The 13,235-nt window shown below is 41.2% G+C and overlaps 1 long non-coding RNA gene across 1 annotated transcript; it reads right to left on the minus strand.

Moving 5' to 3' along the window:
• Positions 1-11,569: 11,569 nt before the first annotated feature.
• On the minus strand, positions 11,570-11,829 carry LOC115429288 (uncharacterized). Its single transcript, XR_003936759.1, has 2 exons — positions 11,697-11,829; positions 11,570-11,637 (listed from the first exon to the last, which is right to left on the minus strand). It is a non-coding gene; the product is annotated as an uncharacterized LOC115429288 (long non-coding RNA).
• Positions 11,830-13,235: the final 1,406 nt, after the last annotated feature.

Genomic DNA, 13,235 nt, shown 5'->3' on the forward strand with positions numbered 1-13,235 from the left:
ACCTGACTCAATCAGTATGCATCAAACCATTTCAAACAGTGTGCGCCAGTTCCTCTCCGCAGTCCCATTTTGATGGGGGGGAGTAGGGCGCTGACCTCTCATGTTTTATGGCATTGTCTCTCAGTAATGATTGGTACTCCTCTGAAACAAACTTTGTTCCATTGTCTGATCTCAGACGTTTTACTTTACCATAAGGTGCTGTGTCTGCCAAAAACTGCTTAGTTGCCTCAACTGCCTTGTTTTTGTTCCTAAGAAAATATACATAGATAGCACCTGAAAAATCATCAGTGAAAGTGATAGCATATTTGCTCCCTTCAAATGACTCTGGAGCAATAGGCCCACCCAGGTCTGTATGTACCAGCTCTAATGGCTCTTTGGCCCTGACATCACTTTGCCTGTTTCTGTTTTGAGAAAATTTGCCCTGTAGACAAGTTTCACATTGGTTAGGTCTGCATGTTTTATCCTTGATTTTCATGCCATTTACAACTGCTTCAAGTTTTACAATATCACCATAGTTGCAATGACCCATTATCTCATGCCAAGTTTTCAGATCAAAAAATGCATTACAGGAGTCCTCACTGTTTACATCTTTGTCCAGATAGTACAGTCTGTCTTTTACCTTCATGTTACACGTTGTGCCATCAGGAAGGATCATTTTGTTGTTATTTTTCTCAAAGTTGAATCTCGCTCCCTTTGAAGCTGCTGCATCCACAGACAGGATGTTCTGTGGGTATCCTGGAATCAGAAGGGCATTTGTGAGCTTGACACTCACCACTATCCCGTTGCAGTCAGTCAGTTCAATCTGCGCGTCTCCTTTCCTCTGGACACTGCCGGTGATCCGCGTCCCGTCCGCCAGCTGCATGACATGGTTCTTGGGTCGGAATGACTCATCGAATCTAGTGAAGGCTCCCTCGCTGGTTATGATGTGTGCAGTGGCACCACTGTCCACGAGTAGACCTTGCTGCTGCGTGCCATGGGGTTGTCATTCATTCACCCTGAGTACAAACGTCTCCTCTTCTTCCTTCGCAGGTTTATGTCCGTCATTGCCGCGAAAAGCATCTCGTCCAGTGTTTGTAATGGTGGCCACCTTGTTGCTGTTACGTGCATTGGCCACCCTCCGCTGGGTTTTCTTTTCTTTGTTTCTGCAGTCTTTTGCTTTATGTCCCACTTTCTCACAAATAAAGCATTCACCGTTGAAGTATTTCTTCTCCTTCTCTTTAAACTTAGGTTTGGACACCTTGTAGTTAGCGGTCATCACTTCGTCTGTGCGGGGTCTGTTGCGGTAACGCAGTGTGCATTCAAAACTTCTCAGTCTTGCCTTGAACTCAGTGAAAGTTAGTGCTTCCCTCGTCTGAGTAACATGCACAGAGAATGGGTTGTAGTCATCCGTGAGTCCTTTTAACACCAAAGGTGCATCACTGAGGGTCTCTTTAGCTCTGTTTAATGCGGCCACTATCTTCTCAACACGGGCTAGATAGTCCACTAGCTGTTCCCCATCAGTCATTAGCACATTAGTTAGCTCTGTGTATAGCCCGACGATTCGCGGCTTTTCTTCTGACTCAAAATGACGCCTCAATATTTCTAGGCTTTTCTTGCCATCATCTGGTGCTTCGTACAGGATTAGCATCAGTGTTTTGTCATCCAAACAACCACACAGTTCTGCATAAGCCAGTTCATTTCTCCTACCGATCTCCGCAGCTTCGTGTGCGTTAGCCCCTGCTGCTAGCTCACTTCCCAAGATAACGTCTTTGAGGCTGATGGTTTTCAAGTATGCTAAAAACCTTGCCTCCCAGATGTGGTACCGGGCTTCATCTCCTTCGAACCGCGGCGGCAGTCCCCTTCCATGCATCGCTGTACTTGTCACTTGCCTGGGCCCATAACCTGTTGGCTGTCCCGCAGTGGGCCTCTCGTCATCTGCACGGGAGACACTCGGACCTTCTCCTGTGTCTGAAGCTTCTGTAGACATCTTTGCAGAAGTACTAACTTAGTCAGCAAATGTACACGAGACAGGAGACATGTTTTCTTTCTTAGCAGGTAGCCACACCAGCACCGCTTTCTCGGCCATCAACACAGGTGCAGGGAGGCTCCGCCTTTTATTACTTCATAACAGCAAGTAACCTTACGCTCAACAAAATAGTGCCAACCACAGTATCACAGTAGCAAACATCGCACTAAACAGAAAGAACAGAACTTCAACTTTTAAACACAAGAAATGATTTTATTCTATCTTCATTCTTTCGTGAGAAATGAACATTTGAATATTGGTCATTTTCAAGAAAAAAATGAATTTTGAGCAACAAACTGAGAAAATTGCTTTTTTTTCCAAAGATATTGATTTTCAAGATAAAATTGATTTCCTATTTACATTTTGGACTCTTTCTCATTTACCAACAGTAACACTGTATTCAAAATCACAAAATAAAATAATAATAACAATAATAATAAACAGCTCTAAGATATCCCATCATTCCACAAAATATTAGAGGAATCCACACCAAACTTTAGACCAAACATCTTCTAAAGCACCAGGTTCCTTCTAAACTTTACACATTTACATACATCAGTTATAAGTCTTCCACATAGTAGTTTAGTTTTTTGATATAAACACTTCAATATTCCTCATTTTCAAGAAAAAAAAAGAAACAAATACACTAAATACTGTAGATTTCTGGCCTTTCCTTGGCTGTACCACATCCTCCTGTTGGCCTATCTGCTGTGTTTGATCTGTAAATAATTATATGGACATCTAGGTATTTATCTATGTATGAATATATGTATTTATTTATTTCCTACTAAAGCCAAATCAAACAGTGTCTTACCTGTGTCCCCACTGACATTATACAGCTGAATCTGTTCTGTGTCCTCAGTCTGAATCTGAACTCATGACAACAGATGAACACTAGCTGTCCTTTGTCTTGTCCCACGTCTGTGTGTCTGTCTTCTCCTTGAATATACACTATACATGTCTCTTTTCTCTTCCTCCTGTCTGTCATTTTCTTCGTGTCGCTCCGTGCCCTTCCTCTTCCTCATCTCCATGACGGACCTGAGCCGATCCGTGTTTCCCATGTTCCGTGTCCATCTCCCTCACCTTCTATTTCTCCGTTCCTGTCTCTAAAGGTTCTTCTGTAACTCCATCATATATTGAATTGTCAGACTCTGTCTCCATAATCATCTTTAAGGCTTTTGAAACTGTGCGCGGTTCCTGCAGAATCTGCATTTCCTCATTCAGTGACTGCCACTGGATGCGTTGCCATGGGATACGGAGACTCCAGTGCAAAAACATTAAGCCTGGTCCGTCATTTTTCCGAAAAAGCTGTTTAATTGTTTGTTTCTGGACTAAGGAAAGTAATTCACATGATCCGCAACAGCTTCAACTACAGTATAACAGTGAAAACACGGAGTGACGGAAAATCTCGTCATTGGCGGAGAAAGAGTTAAGTTGTGGAAAAAATGCCATATTTATTTATTTTCTCTCCCTCCCTCCATGAGTCTATTACAGTGTGGCAACTCTACTGTACAATTTTGAAAACTCCACATTTCTTTCAGCTACAAACAATGCTTCATTTATGCGTCGGTAAATGCCGGTGAAATCAAAGCATTATTTTATCGGTTTTAAAAAAAAACGATACCGATATTCACCGATACTACATTTTTATGCCAATATTGGGCCGATAATATCGGTGGGCCGATATTATCGGACATCCCTAATGTATATATTTATAAAATCTTCTTCTCGCCCACCGGGCGGTGTCTCCTTCAGACTCGGGTCCTCTACCAGAGGCCTGGGAGCCTGAGGGTTCTGCGCAGGATTTTAGCTGTTCCTAGGACTGCGCTCCTTTAGACAGAGATCTCTGATGTTGTTCTTGGTATCTGCTGGAGCCATCCTGTCAGCTTGGGGGTCACTGCCCCTTGTGCCCCAATCACTACTAGTTAGTACCACTGATGTGAACACTGAGCAAAGAGCTGTTTCTTAGTCAGTGAGGATGTGGGGTTTCGAAGGACCCATTCTCCCATATCCTCTGCATGTCCCTCTCTCGCTGGGGTTACTCCTGTAGTAACACTCCATATATATATATATATATATATATATATATATATATATATTCCCAAAAGTATTTGCTCACCTGCCTTGACTCACATATGAATTTCAGTGCCATCCCATTCCTAGTCTATGGGGTTCAATATGACGTCGGTCCACCCTTTGCAGCTATAACAGCTTCAACTCTTCTGGGAAGGCTGTCCACAAGGTTTAGGAGTGTGTTCATGGGAATTTTTGACCATTCTTCCAGAAGCGCATTCGTGAGGTCACACACTGATGTTGGACAGAAGGCCTGGCTCTCAGTCTCCGCTCTAATTCATCCCAAAGGTGTTTTATCGAGTTGAGGTCAGGACTCTGTGCAGGCCAGTCAAGTTCATCCACACCAGACTCTGTCATCCATGTCTTTATGGACCTTGCTTTGTGCACTGGTGCACAGTCATGTTGGAAGAGGAAGGGGCCAGCTCCAAACTGTTCCCACAAAGTTGGGAGCATGGAATTGTCCAAAATGTCTTGGTATGCTGAAGCATTCACAGTTCCTTTCACTGGAACTAAGGGGCCAAGCCCAGCTCCTGAAAAACAACCCCACACCATAATCCCCCTCCACCAAACTTTACACTTGGCACAATGCAGTGTGACAAGTATCGTTCTCCTGGTGACCGCCAAACCCAGACCCGTCCATCAGATTGCCAGATGGAGAAGTGCAATTCGTCACTCCAGAGAAGGCGCCTCCACTGCTCTAGAGTCCAGTGGCGGCGTGCTTTACACCACTGCATCCGGCGCTTTGCATTGCACTTGGTGATGTATGGCTTGGATGCAGCTGCTCAGCCATGGAAACCCATTCCATGAAGCTCTCTGCGCCCTGTTCTTGAGCTAATCTGAAGGCCACATGAAGTTTGGAGGTCTGTAGCGATTGACTCTGCAGAAAGTTGGCGACCACTTCTATGCGTCTCAGCATCCGCTGACCCCACTCCGTCAGTTTATGTGGCCTACCATTTCATGGCTGAGTTTCTGTCGTTCCCAAACACTTCCACTTTCTTATAATACAGCTGACAGCTGACTGTGGAATATTTAGGAGCGAGGAAATTTCACGACTGGATTTGTTGCACAGGTGGCATCCTATCACAGTTCCACGCTGGAATTCACTGAGCTCCTGAGAGCGACCCATTCTTTCACAGATGTTTGTAAAAGCAGTCTGCATGCCTAGGTGCTTGATTTTATACACCTGTGGCCATGGAAGTGATTGGAACACCTGATTCTGATTATTTGGATGGGTGAGCGAATACTTTTGGCAATATAGTGTGTATATACAGTACAGGCCAAAAGTTTGGACACACCTTCTCATTCTTCGCATTTTCTTTATTTTCATGACTATTTTCATTGTAGATCCTCACTGAAGGCATCAAAACTATGAATGAACACATGTGGAATTATGTACTTAACAAAAAAGTGTGAAATAAGTGAAAACATATCTTATATTCTAGTTTCTTCAAAGTAGCCACCCTTAGCTCTGATGACTGCTTTGCACACTCTTTGCATTCTCTTGATGAGGTAGTCACCTGAAATGGTTTCCCAACAGTCTTGAAGAGGTTCCCAGAGATGCTTAGCACTTGTTGGCCCTTTTGCCTTCACTCTGCGGTTCAGCTCAACCAAACCATCTCGGTTGGGTTCAGGTCCGGTGACTGTGGAGGCCAGGTCATCTGGCGCAGCACTCCATCACTCTCCTTCTTGGTCAAATATCCCTCACACAGCCTGGAGGTGTGTTTGGGGTCATTGTCTTGTTGAAAAATAAATGATGGTCCAACTAAACACAAACCGGATGGAATGGCATGTCACTTCAGGATGCTGTGGTAGCCATGCTGATTCAGGTTGCCTTCAATCTTGAATAAATCCCCAACAGTGTCACCAGCAAAGCACCCCCACACCATCACACCTCCCCCTCCATGCTTCACGGTGGGAACCAGGCATGTAGCATCCATCCGTTCACCTTTTCTGCGTCGCACAAAGACACGGCGGTTGGATCCAAAGATCTCAAATTTGGACTCATCAGACCAAAGCACAGATTTCCACTGGTCTAATGTCCATTCCTTGTGTTTCTTGACCCAAATAAATCTCTTGTGTTTGTTGCCTCTCCTTAGCAGTGGTTTCCTAGCAGCTATTTGACCATGAAGGCCTGATTCACGCAGTCTCCTCTTAACAGTTGTTGTAGAGATGTGTCTGCTGCTAGAGCTCTGTGTGGTATTCATCTGGTCTCTAATCTGAGCTGCTGTTAATTTGCGATTTCTGAGGCTGGTGACTCAGATGAACTTATCTTCAGCATCAGAGGTGACTCTTGGTCTTCCTTTCCTGGGGCGGTCCTCATGTGAGCCAGTTTCGTTGTAGCGCTTGATGGTTTTTGCGACTGCACTTGGGGACACATTCAAAGTTTTTGCAATTTTCCGGACTGACTGACCTTCATTTCTTAAAGTAATGATGGCCACTCGTTTCTCTTTACTTAGCTGATTGGTTCTCGCCATAATATGTATTCTAACAGTTGTCCAGTAGGGCTGTCAGCTGTGCATCAACCTGACTTCTGCACAACACAACTGATGGTCCCAACCCCATCAATAAGGCAAGAAATTCCACGAAGTAACCCTGATGAGGCACACCTGTGAAGTGGAAACCATTTCAGGTGACTACCTCTGGAAGCTCATCAAGAGAATGCCAAGGGTGTGCAAGGCAGTCATCAGAGCTAAGGGTGGCTACTTTGAAGAAACTAGAATATAAGAGATGTTTTCAGTTATTTCACACTTTTTTGGTAAGTACATAATTCCACATGTGTTCATTCATAGTTTTGATGCCTTCAGTGAGGCTCTACAATGAAAATAGTCATGAAAATAAAGAAAATGCGAAGAATGAGAAGGTGTGTCCAAACTTTTGGCCTGTACTGTACACACACACATATATATATATATATATATATATATATATATATATATATATATATATATATATATAAAAGTAAACAGAAGACAGAATGGGGGCAGCCGTGACCTAGAGGGCTGGAGAGTGAGGTTGTGACCGAAGGGTCGCAGGCTCGATTCCACAGACTGGCAGAAAAAGTTGTTTGCCGATGTGTCCTTGAGCAAGGCATTTAACCCCCCTGGGCACCTAATACGGCAAGCCCGCTGCCCTTACATACATCAATTATGTCTTCAACATGACCAGCATTTCTAACTCTTGGTCCAGGCAATGTGTTAATAAATAAAAGCCAGACCAAAATTGACATGACATCCTCAAATACAAAACCTGTCAGGGTACAACGCACAGAGGATCAGGTGATTTTGAACACAGGCCCGTTATGTACCAGAGTTGAACCAGGAACAGTTTTGAATTTAAAAGGCAATACTACCTACAAACCAAGGGCACAGCTATGGGGAAAAAAAGAGGTCGCGCCATCATACGCCAATATATGCATGGTGGACTGAGAGCAAACAGTATTTGTAAAATGTAAGAAGACCCTATCCCTGTACCTTAGGTACTGTCATGGTCCCTTCCTGTGTTGTCGCTGACCCCTCCCTCACAATCATCATCACCTGCTGCCGACGGCATCTGGAGCACATCTCCATTAAGGAGTCCATATAAGGGGCTCCTCAGTTCCGGTGTGGTTCCAGATCATCACAGTATCACCACAGACTTACACGGACTATCATCCACTTAATCCAATCTCCCCCCAGGTTTTGTGTTTGTTTCCCATGTTGGTTTTCCTGTTTAAAAAACCCCGATAATCCCTTCAGCGCTGTGCACATGAGCCCTTTCATTCACTCCCCATGACAGGTACTGGGACAATATGGACAAACATAGAAGAGGAATTTCAGGACTTTGTCACTACCCTTGTATTAGCATCATAATTTGATCGAACTGATTCAAACTTCAGATCTAGTTCTTGGGTACAATGGTACTCAAGGGACCAGGATTTCTTGGCAAGGGTATCCTGGATACCCAGGTCTACTTCAAACCAACAGACTCGCATGCACTCCTGCACAGGAGAAGCTTCCACCCAAACACATGCATACATACTTTTCAGGGGTTCATCAAGTCACAACTGCTCAGATTGAATGGGATTAGTTCACGATGGAACCCTTGGTCCATCTTAGGTGACCAGGCTGTAGGTGTTTAAGGTACATGAATGCTCAACCTAGGGGAAAACAGGAGGGAGAGGACATCCAGAACAGGATTCTTAGTTTCAATAAATCCTTTCCAACAACAATTGATTTGAGGAAACAACTCTGAAAACATGACTAAAGGACAAACCACTGCAGGCCTCCAAAAGTCCACACAGGATCCCTACCTTTATTAGGATAAAAACAACTTAAACCACTCACACAAGGACACATAACAGCAGGGAAAACTATGAACCCTAAAACTCAGTTCAACATAAAATATAGAACATTGTAATGTTTATTTAGAGTCATGGCTGTTTTTGTCAATCTCTGGTGAAAACTGCATGAAAAAATAATAAAACTAAATACATTTACATTTTATGAACATAGCATTTGCTGAAAGTTCATACCAAGGCCACCTGCTGCCTGGATAAACTTAACCTTTCTATTAACTTCTCAAACACCAAACACTGAATAACCTGAATGACCTTGCCCCCCGAGGAATGTCTCAATAATATCAGATCATCTACTTGAAGAGACTGAATCAAACATGAAATTCTGTTACTGTTTATTTTGTATCAAGTTGTGGAGTAGAGTAACATTTACTCAAACTGATCTGTGTGAATACCAGTTCCTATGAAAGACACCATAGGAGACAGAAAAATTAAAAACAAACTGATCAGAAAGATAACAATTTTGGCTTCAAAATTGTATTCTAGATATTTGTTTAATTTTTTTCTTTTTATTTTTTATCCCATTGTGTTTGTGCATATAAACAGCATATACCTGATTTACATAACCCAAGTGAGACCTTATCCTGAGAATCCCAGATAGCTGCTCCAGTTTGAGTACTTCAGTACTAACCACAATACTGTTACATGGACAGTATTGAGACCTTGTTATGTTTCCCCTGAAATCAAAATCCAACAACTCATGAAAGCACCCTTTAATGGGTTCTAAAAGGTGACTGAAAATAAAACTTGCAGTCACCCAGTGAGTCTATCAAGGAGACAGATAAATGAATAAGTGGGCCTTAAACAGCATTTTGAAATTGAAGCCACTGGTTACAATGAAGGGAGGACAAAAGGATGGAAATGTGGCTAACTGAAGGCAGAACACTAAGCAGGAATGTCAACACTTGGACAGCACACAGTCCGCTGAGCTGGGAAGATCAATCTCCTTTTAAAGACTACCTGACCAATCACAGCCAGGAAAGGAGAAACACGGCAGGCACACCTGATAACCACTAACGACCTGAGGGCAAGATCCCAACAGGAAAGAAAACCATTGTGGGGATCTGTGCTCATAACAGAGCTGAATGCTGCCTTCATGTGGCAGAATTTTAAGTGTGTCGTGTTAAAGTGCTGTTGTTGTTTTTTCATATTGTATATGCTCTAGATTTACAAAATCATCAGCTAGCAGCAGCAGAATGTTAATAAAAGCGTAGTTTATCGTGTGTGATTAACCCTATCATGTCATATCACTATCATATTTGATACATGAGTTTTGAAGCCCTCTACATGATCAGGGGGGTGAACGTGTTCACCAGAGGCCTTTCCAGTGACACTACAAGATTGTCAGGAGGCAGAACTTTGCCAGTTTTGAAAAGGAATTACTAACTTGTTTGACATGTTTAGTAAGTTTCTTTTTTAGTTAAAAATAATAATATTTGAGCATTGAGACCCGATGTATCAAATATGATAGAAAACTGAAAATCATACATGGAAATTGACATTTGACATAATTTTAATTTTTTGGGGGGTTATTCAGAAGGACCAATAAAGGTTCTGGTTTCAGAGAGCTGGAATTTTTTGTCAGTGACTTAATGGTTCAGGCTTTACAGGGTCTATGTCGGCAGCTCATGTATCAAAATTCTTTCCCAGTTCCCCAGCGACAAATATGATGTTCATGTGCATTTTTTGAGTTCATCACTAGTATTTACCATAATTCTCAGGAGAAGTCCACCCAGTTGTGCCCCATGAGACCTTAAAAAATGTACCACAGTCAGTGGGAAAACACAAGTAATTCTTTGATACCCTCTGAATTATGCATCTGCTTAGTATATACAGGGTGTGATTTGTTATGGGGCATAGTGGGGATCACCCCACACACACACACACACACTCTGGTTTTTACATTTGTACATCTGCTGAATGAATTTCATCCTCAGGGGGACAACCCTGTCGATGATTAAAAACCAACTGAAATAACAGGCAGGTTGTGACTGAGTTTTCTTACACCTATAGCCTTCATTTCTGCCACTAACTTTCAACCTGAACCAAACTGTCGGCACATAAATACACTGTGTACCTGACCTGTCTCTCTCTGTATACATCAGTGTCTCTCTCTCTCTGTGTCTCTGTCTCTCTCAAATGTCACTCAGTATGCACAAGGTACGCATAGTCGGCCGTACGTCTGCAGGTGCCAATGTACATGTTCAACTGCATGTTCAACTCATGAAGTCCAACATCAGAGCAAACTGTTTACTAGATCTAATTAGCTGAATTATTTTGACATGATGTGAAATCTTAATTGATTAGGTTTTATGTTACATTTTACAGTCTGATTGAGTTGCCCGTTCGCCATAAATCCTCTACTATGTTTGCATGACTCGCTTTTATCCATGGTCCTGAAACTTAATTAGGCCATCTCCTACATCGCAGGTGTGGCTGCTGCTGAAAATTAAATGTTTCATGTATTTTTAGTGTACATTAAAGATGAATGTTCAGCTGTTCAACATGTAATAGGACTTGCCATTAACTTAAAGAATAAGGCCTGTTGATTGCTGTTTTTTCATGATGAAAAAAAACAAACAACTCCCTCTCTGTTTTTTTTTTTTTTTTTTTTGACAAATCGCACCCTGAGTATAGACACCTATGCATGATGTTTAATCAATTTAAAACATACTGTTACAAGTCCAGGAAGTTGCATTTTGTTGTAAAACTGTTGAAGTATCAGGCTGTGAACATATGTAAATGTAAAGACTACACACCTGGAAGTGATGGAGATGATTTTAACATGATCAGACTGTGGTAATTTCCACCTCTACTACTAATTATTTACCTCTCTCTTGAAGATTTAAATGGTGTCAGTCCCTTATCACTGACCACTGCTCATATTTTTTTCTGAAGTTAGGTCCCACGGAGCACATCAGAAGGGGCAGGATATGGTTTATTATGCAGACACTAAATGACATAACAGAAATACAAACATGGTGGCAGCAATGAATGCAACACACTGAAACGATGGAGGGGCACGGTGTAAAAGGGTAAAGTATACCCCTGACCCAGGGTTAGAGTGGCTAAGGCCAGAATATACCCCCCCGGGCCTGTTTATACCCCCGTGATATCAGTAGTGTTGAGTGATATACACAAGAATTATTACATTTTTCAACATTTTTGGGGGTTCAGCTTTGTCAGGAAAGTTAAGTGAGAAAACTAACTGACCTAAATCTTAAAACTCTAAATTATTTTTAATACCTCAACCAGAAAAGCCTTAATCAGTAAAAAATATTAGACTTCAATGAAGATCAAAGATTACTACCACACTTCTCAGTAGTGTTTACACATTAAAATAAAAGCACATTTAAAACAAAACATTATAATGGAATTGGAACAAAATATTCAATTAATTTGACTGTTCATTATATAATAAAAGTCATAACGTCTAGCATAAGAGTAGCAAGTCCTCCCTACAACATAAATGTTCAAAGTTAAACACTGATAACAACATAGAATAGAATAGAATAGAATAGAATATCTTTAATTTCATTGTAACAAGTACAATGAAATTAAAAGTGTCATTCAATCTGTGCACCGTATAAACTTGCCTAGACCAGAATATACAGAAATACACATGGTGGGTTATGATGAAAAGCATCAGAAAATTGACTTCAAATTTATGATAAAACAACCAACAACTTCTCAGTTTCCCCAACCCACGATATTCACAATACAATCTAAATCATAACAAGGATATCAGTGTGCATGTTAACAAAGTTTGCTGGGAAAAAAATATCATATATCATACATTGGTATTTAAGGCCATGTTTATTTAGTGTTATTAATTATGAAAGTTTAACAAAATTGCATGAACTGAATTAATTTTTGGGTCTGGTATTACAATGACAAAGAATGGATCTTACTGATAATGCTCAATGATCCATTAAAATCTTTATTTCAAGCCACAACATTTGTTTTTAAAGAAAACCTCCAGCTGGATTTAACTTGGATTTCAGTTCTTTTCTTTTCTCCTCATAACATTTGGTCATGGGAAAAGTATTGTACCACAGTCTTAAGTCATAATTCTCACAGACAGTGAGATGGAGACATGAAATTTAGTCTTTCAGTAATAAAATAATAAAACATACTTGGCACATTAGATGGAAAAAGCTTTGTAAAGTTGACCTCATGCTTGTAATAAAACAACCAGCCAGACATCAGTTTCCCCACCACAAACACTGCATCAAGTCAGGTCACAGTGGATAACACCACTCAAATATTACTGTGTTAATCTACATTAAAACCAATCACTGAAGTCCGTTGGCAGTGTTGAGAGTAACATGTTACAAAAGTAAGGTATTACAATGAAAGATTGCTTCTTTTTTTTTTTTTTTTTTTTTGCTGTAAGGCATTATTAATCAATTTTCAGTACTATTTTACTCTGTATATGTTCAGTAGCACTTGCGTAACAACATACTTTTTGCCCATAATTTAATTGCTCAAATGAAAGAAAAACAAAACAAAACAAAAAATGAAACAGCAAGACCACAACCTTAAAGAATCAAAAATGTGTCAGGAAAGTTCTATTTCCTGTTGATGGTCAGCCAGTGGGTGAAGATGTCAGAAGACAGTGCGTTAGGCCACATGAACGTATGCTCATTACTAACCCTAACTCTGCTTTCAACAAGCTAGTTAGCATGATTCCTGTGATAAGCAATGACAAGGTAAGCTCACATTTAGAATTCTTTATCAGTTGTAGATGTATCTGCCGGTGTCCTTGGCACCACACCCCCTATTTGAACATGTAAAATGTTGAGAAAAATGCTAGCGTTCCTG

The sequence above is a fragment of the Sphaeramia orbicularis genome, chromosome 12 (genome assembly GCF_902148855.1).
Source record: "Sphaeramia orbicularis chromosome 12, fSphaOr1.1, whole genome shotgun sequence".
In the NCBI taxonomy this organism is placed as follows: Eukaryota; Metazoa; Chordata; class Actinopteri; order Kurtiformes; family Apogonidae; genus Sphaeramia; species Sphaeramia orbicularis.